Below are 7,830 nucleotides of genomic sequence, written 5' to 3'. Positions count from 1 at the left end.
GCAAAGGAGCGTAACGTCTGCCATTTTAGTACGCAAACTCCGCCGTTTGCTATGCCTCTTGCAGTGTAATCAGTGTTTTGGGGAACAGGATGTGTGATGACAGCATAAAAATGCAGAATTATCTCATCTATCAATTAACAGATTTTTGTTATTTTTCTATTTTAAATGTTTTTGTAAGGGTCAAGTTGTTTATCTTGCTCTGCTCTATTATCTTTGGTTATGCCCCCCCCCCCCAACCCATTATCGAGGTGCATAAAATCATGAGAGATATGGAGAAGGTGAATGCAGGCAGTCTTTTTTTACTTGCCCAAGCCCCATCAACCTGCCAGAGGACAACACGGATCCAATGCCCATCCCCGTCCGTCCTAGCGCCGCGCTTCTAGCCAACCCACTGCTAATTGGACGGCGAGTCTGAGGCTTTCCTCCAATCGGACGTGAACGTTGAAGGCACTTGTCCAATCAGACGCCACTTGTGGAAGACTCGCACCCAAATGGACGTTATGTTGAACGCTGTCGGCCAATCAGACACAACTTTCTGAATGCAAGCATCCAATTGGACAGCATGCTGAAGGATATAAACCAATCGGACACCACGTCCTGAAGACTCGCGTTCAATTGGACGTTACCTGAAAGGCAATGGACCAAGCAGAGTGTGTAGGGAAGAAAACTGCAGATGCTGGTTTAAATCGAAATGCTGGAGTAACTCAGCGGGGCAGGCAGCATTTCTGGAGAGAAGGAATGGATGACATTTCGGGTCGAGAACCTTCTTGAGACTGAGCAGACGTCACCTTGAAGGCTCCATCCAATCAGAGGCCAGGACGCGGTCCGGTCCGCGCTCCCCCCGCCCCACAGTGACCGTTGAACCAGACTTGGCCCCGCGGCGCCTCGAGCGAGGGGTGAGCTGTCGCGAGAGGTTGGCGAGTTTAAAGGAAGGCGCCGGTGCTGAGGTGACGCAGCAGTAGTTAGTGGGCGTGTCTTGATCTGTCGCGGTGACATCGGCGGTGGGCGTGATCCAACGTGGTGACGCCGGCGGAGTCTCGCGAGGAGGAGGAGGCGGCGACGGTAGACGGCGGCGGGCACGTGGGAACCGGCGGTGAAGTGCGAGTGGAGCCCGGGGACTGAGCGGCGTTACTGCGGCAGCGTGAGTACCCTGCTCCCGGGCACCGACAGCCCCCATCGCCTGCAGGCCGGCCCTCCAGGGCCACGGAGCGCCTCAGCTGCCCGGCTAGAGGGTGGCAGTCCGTCCGTCCGTTCCCCGGCAGGGTTACTCTGCGCCCCGGCTTTGCGGCCTCTCTCCCACTCTCTCCCCTCCCCGCCGCTGGTTACCGGCCTCCCCCTCCTGCCATTTCTCCTAGGACCGTGGGGCTGAAGGGCCACGACCACCGCCGCCCCTCCCACCCTGTGTCGCAGTGACCCCAGGCTGCCGAACCCAAGGTCGGCCTCAGGCCCGGTCCTCTGCTCTGGAGTCCGGGGGTTCCCGGGGAAGGTCTGGAGGAGGAGGAGGGGGGGTGGGTGCGCTCACTGTCGTTCCACGGACTGGACTGGCGCGGATCCACAGTCGGAGCCGTCCTTTGCCACCCGCCTCCCCGGCCTTGTTCCTCCGCGGGCACCGGTGGAGGTCACCGGACTGTCCCCCGTTCACCTTCAGTGGCCGAGCCGCTCTCCCCCCGGTATTGACCAGGTCCAGCGGCCGCTGCCTGGCGCCCAGTCCCGGGGGGCAGGTGAGGTGAGAGGCTGTGCTCCTCCCCAGCCCAGGGATTGATGCTCCTCGCACACCCCTTAGTCTTCAATCAACTGTAGGAGCCACTTCAAGGAAAGCTAGGAGACACTCTTCAAGGATGCGTATTTTCTTTGTTTAGAAGAGATTAGCTTTAGTTGATAGTTAAAACAACACCCTTTAAATCGTAGGGCAGGGAGTCCTGTTCTCCCTGGAGCTTGAAATAAAGCCTATACTATGTTTAGGTAATTGGTATCGGCTCGCAGGCATGTTACTATTTCCCCAAGTACAGTCTTGCCTCGTTATATTAGTTTGCAACGTTCGTGTGCATGGCTGTTGCCTGCAATTAGTCTGTCATGGCGTTGTCGCTGTCCTGAAGTTAAAGTAGCTCAGTATCTCCACATTCAAGTCAAAGACAGTTTATATAAGAAGATAACTGCAGATGCTGGTACAAATCGAAGGTATTTATTCACAAAATGCTGGAGTAACTCAGCAGGTCAGGCAGCATCTCGGGAGAGAAGGAATGGGTGACGTTTCGGGTCGAGACCCTTCTTCAGAGGGTCTCGACCCGAAACGTCACCCATTCCTTCTCTCCCGAGATGCTGCCTGACCTGCTGAGTTACTCCAGCATTTTGTGAACAAAGACAGTTTATGTTCCTCTTTGGGCGGACTCTTGGCACATTATGGTTGCTACCCGTTGCCTACAATGCATCAGCTGCCTGTCCTTCTGTCGAAGTCTTGTTTTAACTTCTCATGAGTTGATCTTTCAGTGCAAAGATGACTTCTAACTGTCAGTTGTACACTGCATTCACACAGCAGTGTATTGAATCTTGGAAGAACTAGCTTTTTGGTCGTCAAAATAGTAGCTGTAAAATGCTGACCTCCAGAAAGTCGACAATCACTGATGTTAAGCACTTTAATATTGTTATTGGCTCACATTACACTGATGTTATATTGATGTGACATAACTAGTTGTATCTAAGGTTTTTCTCATGTTTCACTGGTTTTGGAAGAGCAACATCTTTAAACGTTGTTTTTTTCTTGCACATTTTTTTGCTGACTAAAGGAAAGTGTTCCTTTTGAACTAAGTTTCTGTACAAATCTGGCATATGTCAGACCTCTTGGCTGTTACACTTTGGTGTTCTTGGCCTAAACATTACAGTATGTGTGTCTATGTGACAATTGAAGCTGAGGTTGGTACTGCAGGTGTTGGAAAACTGAAGCTAAGATGTTGGAAGCATTCCAATGAGGCGGCATTTGCGAATAATAGTTCATGTTTCAGGTCATGACTGTTTCATTAAGGACTTCTGGATTTGTATAACTGTAAAACCTGAAGAGATTAACAGTTGGAGGGAAGTTGTTATTGTTCTCCTGGGATGGTTGTTGGGTAAACTTTGAGGTTATGGGTGCAGTGGGCAATCCTGTGGTTTAGTCATTGCCTATCTTTGGGCAGTCGTGCATCACCTGTTTAATGTACATGGACACCTGATGCCCAGAGTTCCCCAGCTGTCCCTGGTTGCACAGTTACTATACTTACTAAAAGATATTGGTAACTGATAGGTAGGATTCTCTTGTGGTTGAGACTGGTCTGTGTATGGCGGGGTGTAGGATGACTGTTTTTCACACCAGGTGTCTGAGACATTTAAAAACAAAACATTCCACTGCATGAAATCTCTCCTTCAATTATCTTTTAGAAAGTACTTTTCCAAACTGCTCAGGCAACTTTTTGTAAGTTCTTCCATGTTTGCTCTGGGTCAATATCATGACTGCACACAATGACTTGGAACTGTGCCTCATTACTGGCCTATTGGCAATGATGGAATTTGTATTCCATTAATGAGATTGATCTTACCCCTCAATGTGCTTGTGGTATGTCTTTTATGGCTTTTTGCTTTGGTAGGATGGTAGCTGGTGGTAGATTCAAGTATTTGCCAGATTTTTTGTTTAATTCTTGCATTTCATCCCCCTCCACTCCAGCTTCTGAGTGTGTTTATCCCTCTGCACTGTAAAGTTCTTCTGAAGCTTTGGTGAAATTGTTTCAGTTGAAATCAATATGGGATTAATGCTAATGTGCAGAGCACATCAAATCCACTTCAGAGATTGTTGGTCATCCCAGCTCAGAACATTGTTGTAGGTTGCATTTGGTAGTGTCCTGGTGTAGCCATTTTCAGTTGCTGCTTCAGAAATGGAGATGCTTGCTGATGTGAATGTAGAGTTTGCGAATGCTCAGAAAATGAAGCAGTCTCTTCCTCCGTGCATCCAGATCTGTTACATTTGTGTAGTGACAAAATGCTGGAGTAACTCAGCAGGACAGGCAGCATCTCTGGAGAGAAAGAATGGGTGACATTTCGGGTCGACCTTTACATTGGTGTGCTACTTATTTGGTGGTGAATAATGTGTACCCGTAAGTATCATCTCCACACCTGTAACAATCAATGGCTTCACTATTGCTGTGCCTGCTAAATTACCTTCCATGCTTTCACCGAGGACTAGCTACTCAATAAGGTCAGCTGCATACAAACTCTTTAAGAGCAGTTCAGAAACTTCATATTCTGAAGCAAGGTTTTTGCCTTTGCTTTGTGCTAATGAAACCTTCACTTTCCTGGTGAAGTATAGTTCCAATAATATTGGAGCTTTACAGGAGCCACTGAATTGGCCTAATTCCATGGTACCTTATCTAACACTGCAGCTGCTTAGGCTCTTTTCCACTGCATCATAGCTGCCGTGAGTACCTGCACAAAATGTGCAGCTGTTTTCTTTTCTCCAAGGCCACTCTAACAGCAACTCACAAACCCATGGCATTGACTGCAAATAATAACAGCAGCAGGTGTGTGGAAGCATCTCCATTTTCTGGTTCCTCTTCATATCGTGTGTCTTTGCTTGAAAATGTCCTTTCGTTATCGCTGCATCCAAGTCCTGGCACTTCTCCAACAATTCCACGGGAGTGTTTTAACTGGGGGACTAGTAATTTGAGAAAATGGCTTATCAGTATCATGTCCTTTGAATGAATTAAAGGCAAGAGGGTCTATGGATCTCTTCCTCTCCCACCCCCCCCCCCCCCCCTCCAATCTGGCTGATGTAACTACTTTACATTGTTAAATAGCCTGTTTTGTCTATCGAGCAATACTAACTGAGTTTAGTATTATGATTCTGTTCTGTTTGTTAGTGTGAGTGTACAGGATGAACATTCAAAATTGATTTCGTTTTGGAGTACTTTGTGGTTTTGACCGTCATTTTTAAAAAGATCTTAAACCAAACACTCGGGTGCCACCTGGGTGGCCGACAACCCAATGGTATGAACAATGAATTTTAGAATTTCAGGTAGCCCTTATTTCCTTGGGAAGTGCTGTGGCGCAGCGGTAGAGTTGCTGCCTTACAGTGCCAGGGACCTGAGTTCGATCCTGACTACCAATGCTGTCCATATGGAGTTTGCACTTTCTGTTACTCGTGGGTTTACTCCAGGTGTTCTGTTTTTCTCCTACACTCTAAAGACGTACAGGTTTGTAGGTTAATTGGCTGCGATAAAATTGTCCCTTGTGTGTAGGACAGGGCTAGTGTGTGGGGATCATTGGTCGGTACAGACTTGTTGGGCCGAATGGCCTATTTCCACGCAGTATATCTAAAAAACTAAGCCATAATCAAATTTAGGTGATTGGGAGCTGGTGGACAATTGATTTCTTGTGTTGTGGAGTTGAGAAGGTACCATGACTCGAAGGTGGAAAACTAGGTTGCTGTTTTGCTAGGTATGACAGTCAGTTGGCTGTGTTGAGATTTCTTTAATGAAGAAACAGCAGTTTCAGTTGGGTGAAGTCTGCTCGTTGGTCACCTATGATCAAATTGTTACTAGCCGAACAGGCTGTGTTTTTGTAGGCAGTTCATAAAGTAATCTAAGGTTATCTCCAGACCTTTTGACAGGAAACTGGTCTGCATGGCTAAGGTGGGTTATAAAGCAAGCTTCAGATGAACATGCAATGTGATGCTTTCTGGCATCAGTCATTTGGGATGGCATCATTTGAGCTAGTCAGTACAGTAAGTAATTCGTGAATCACTGGCAGTACTTTGTGACCCATAAAATTGCTAGACCGCAGGTAATGGGTAAAATTAATCCTGCAAGTGAAATTATGAGCTTCTATCCCTTTTGATTTTTCCTCTCAGATATGCAAATATCTTAGTGCCACCAAGTTGCTTGTCCTTGAAGTGACTTGTAGGCAACAGTTTGCTTCTGAAAGCATCAATGGTGTTTGGTTTAAAAAGAACCTTGAAAAATGTGTACTCATTTCATAGGTTAGGCAGTGCATGTAAACATTGTTCAAAGAGCTGGCTTATTACAAAGCTGACTGGAACTGGACTGAAATTGAAGTTTTTTTTACATTGAAAGGAGTGAATGATGCAGGTGGGTGTGAAATGGCTACGCTGTTCCTCAAACACTTGGAGGCTACTGCATGACCCATTTCCCCTGTACCACATTCTCCTTTTAATATTGGATGGACTTTGTGACACTACGACAATGTTGCACTGTTTGCAGCTATTCCATACGTACACTCTACAACCAGACCTGACAATTGCCAATTACACAGCCATAACACAATTAAACCAAGTGGTTTTATTAAGGAGAAGCTTACCAATTTTGTGCAGTTTTTGGAAGATATAACCAGCAGAATCAACAGAAGGTCACATAGATGTATGGTAGTTGGTTTCCAGAAGTATTTGATAAAGGGCTACAAAATAAGGTTTGGGTATTAGGGCATGTAAGCATGGATCAAAGACTGGTTCTCACATTGACAATTTCTGGGAAGAAGTAACTAGTGAAGCATCACTTCTTGGCACTCAAATATTGATTGTCCATGTTAATTATTTAGAGATGCATTAGAGTAAGTAGTCAAATTTGCCATTGACAAAGATGGAAGGGATGCAGAAATGTTTGAGCCCTGCCACAAGTTGATGGTGGGGGAAGAACTTGGCAAATGAAATTTAGTGTAGGAATGAGGGAGTTGCATGAGGCTGACAGGTTATTCAAAATTGGGATTCGTAGGATTCTTGGGCTGGCAAATCTCTAGAATCCTCCAGCCCAGGGTGCAATAGTATTTTTTTTTTAAAACACAAGGTATTTGAAGACTGTGGAATTGAGGTTTATGGGCACAGGAGACATCGAGGCCAAGGGCAGGTCCACCATGTGAGTTTGTGGGGCATGCATCAATGTTGGTAAAATTGTATCAACCACAATGTTTCTTGGTCTTGCTAAATTATGTCACTCATTACGTCTTGAGCAGATGATTATTTTGGAGAATTCAAAGGTTTTATTCCTTTGTCATTTTTAAAGCTCTACCATTCCTGAGCTGAACCAAGACTAATTGGCAACTTCAGCCGATTTATTTAAGTGCAATTACTGAAGATGAGATTCTAATACCCTTCTGGCCCACAGGGGAAGTTGGTAAGTGAAATGCTTTATAATATTGGTTACTTGTATGATTTCTCTAGCCACTGCAAAGGGCAGGCAAATTGACACTGATGTATTCACTGTAATGTGAAACAGTGATTGAGGGCTAGACTTTTAGAGTGGGAGGGGGTGGGATAGAAACACAATTACCAAATATCCTATGGGACATTGTATTTAAAAGCAAACAAAATATCATGTGCGAGGATGCATGTGTGTATAGGTGAGATTTTTAATAATACACTATTGCCTTATCTGGAGGCATGGTAAAACGAGTAGCCAGTTTCTAACCACTGGGCAATCCATTTACTACCTCCCCTATTAGTTCAATAATTCTTTGAAAGAGCCTAGTAAATTGTAAGTTTGTGCAATCTGTTGTTCAAGATGTGGACTCTTTATACATCGGCGAGACCAAACATAGACTGGGCGATCGTTTTGCTGAACACCTTTGCTCAGACCGCCTGAACCTACCCGATCTCCTTGTTGCTGAAAACTTTAATTCTCCTTCCCATTCCCACACTGACCTCTCTGTCCTAGGACTCCTCTATTGTCAGAGTGATGCTAAAAACAAATTGGAGGAACAGCATCTCGTATTTTACTTAGGCAGCTTGCAGCCAGTGGTATGAATATTGATTTCTCTAACTTCAAGTAACCCTGGCATCCCCCCCCTCTCTCTCTC

The 7,830-nt window shown here is 45.7% G+C and overlaps 1 protein-coding gene across 1 annotated transcript in view; it reads left to right on the top strand.

Moving 5' to 3' along the window:
- The first annotated feature begins 692 nt into the window (after nucleotides 1-692).
- Nucleotides 693-7,830, top strand: part of akap1b (A kinase (PRKA) anchor protein 1b) — a 47,535-nt gene continuing 40,397 nt past the window's right edge. Inside the window, exon 1 of the mRNA XM_078422002.1 lies at nucleotides 693-1,141. The gene's annotated coding sequence lies outside the window, so the exon portion shown is untranslated. The remainder of the gene's footprint in view (nucleotides 1,142-7,830) is intronic.

The sequence above is a fragment of the Rhinoraja longicauda genome, chromosome 26 (assembly GCF_053455715.1).
Source record: "Rhinoraja longicauda isolate Sanriku21f chromosome 26, sRhiLon1.1, whole genome shotgun sequence".
NCBI classification, from domain to species: Eukaryota; Metazoa; Chordata; class Chondrichthyes; order Rajiformes; family Arhynchobatidae; genus Rhinoraja; species Rhinoraja longicauda.
This window is presented reverse-complemented; position numbering and strand designations above follow the sequence as displayed.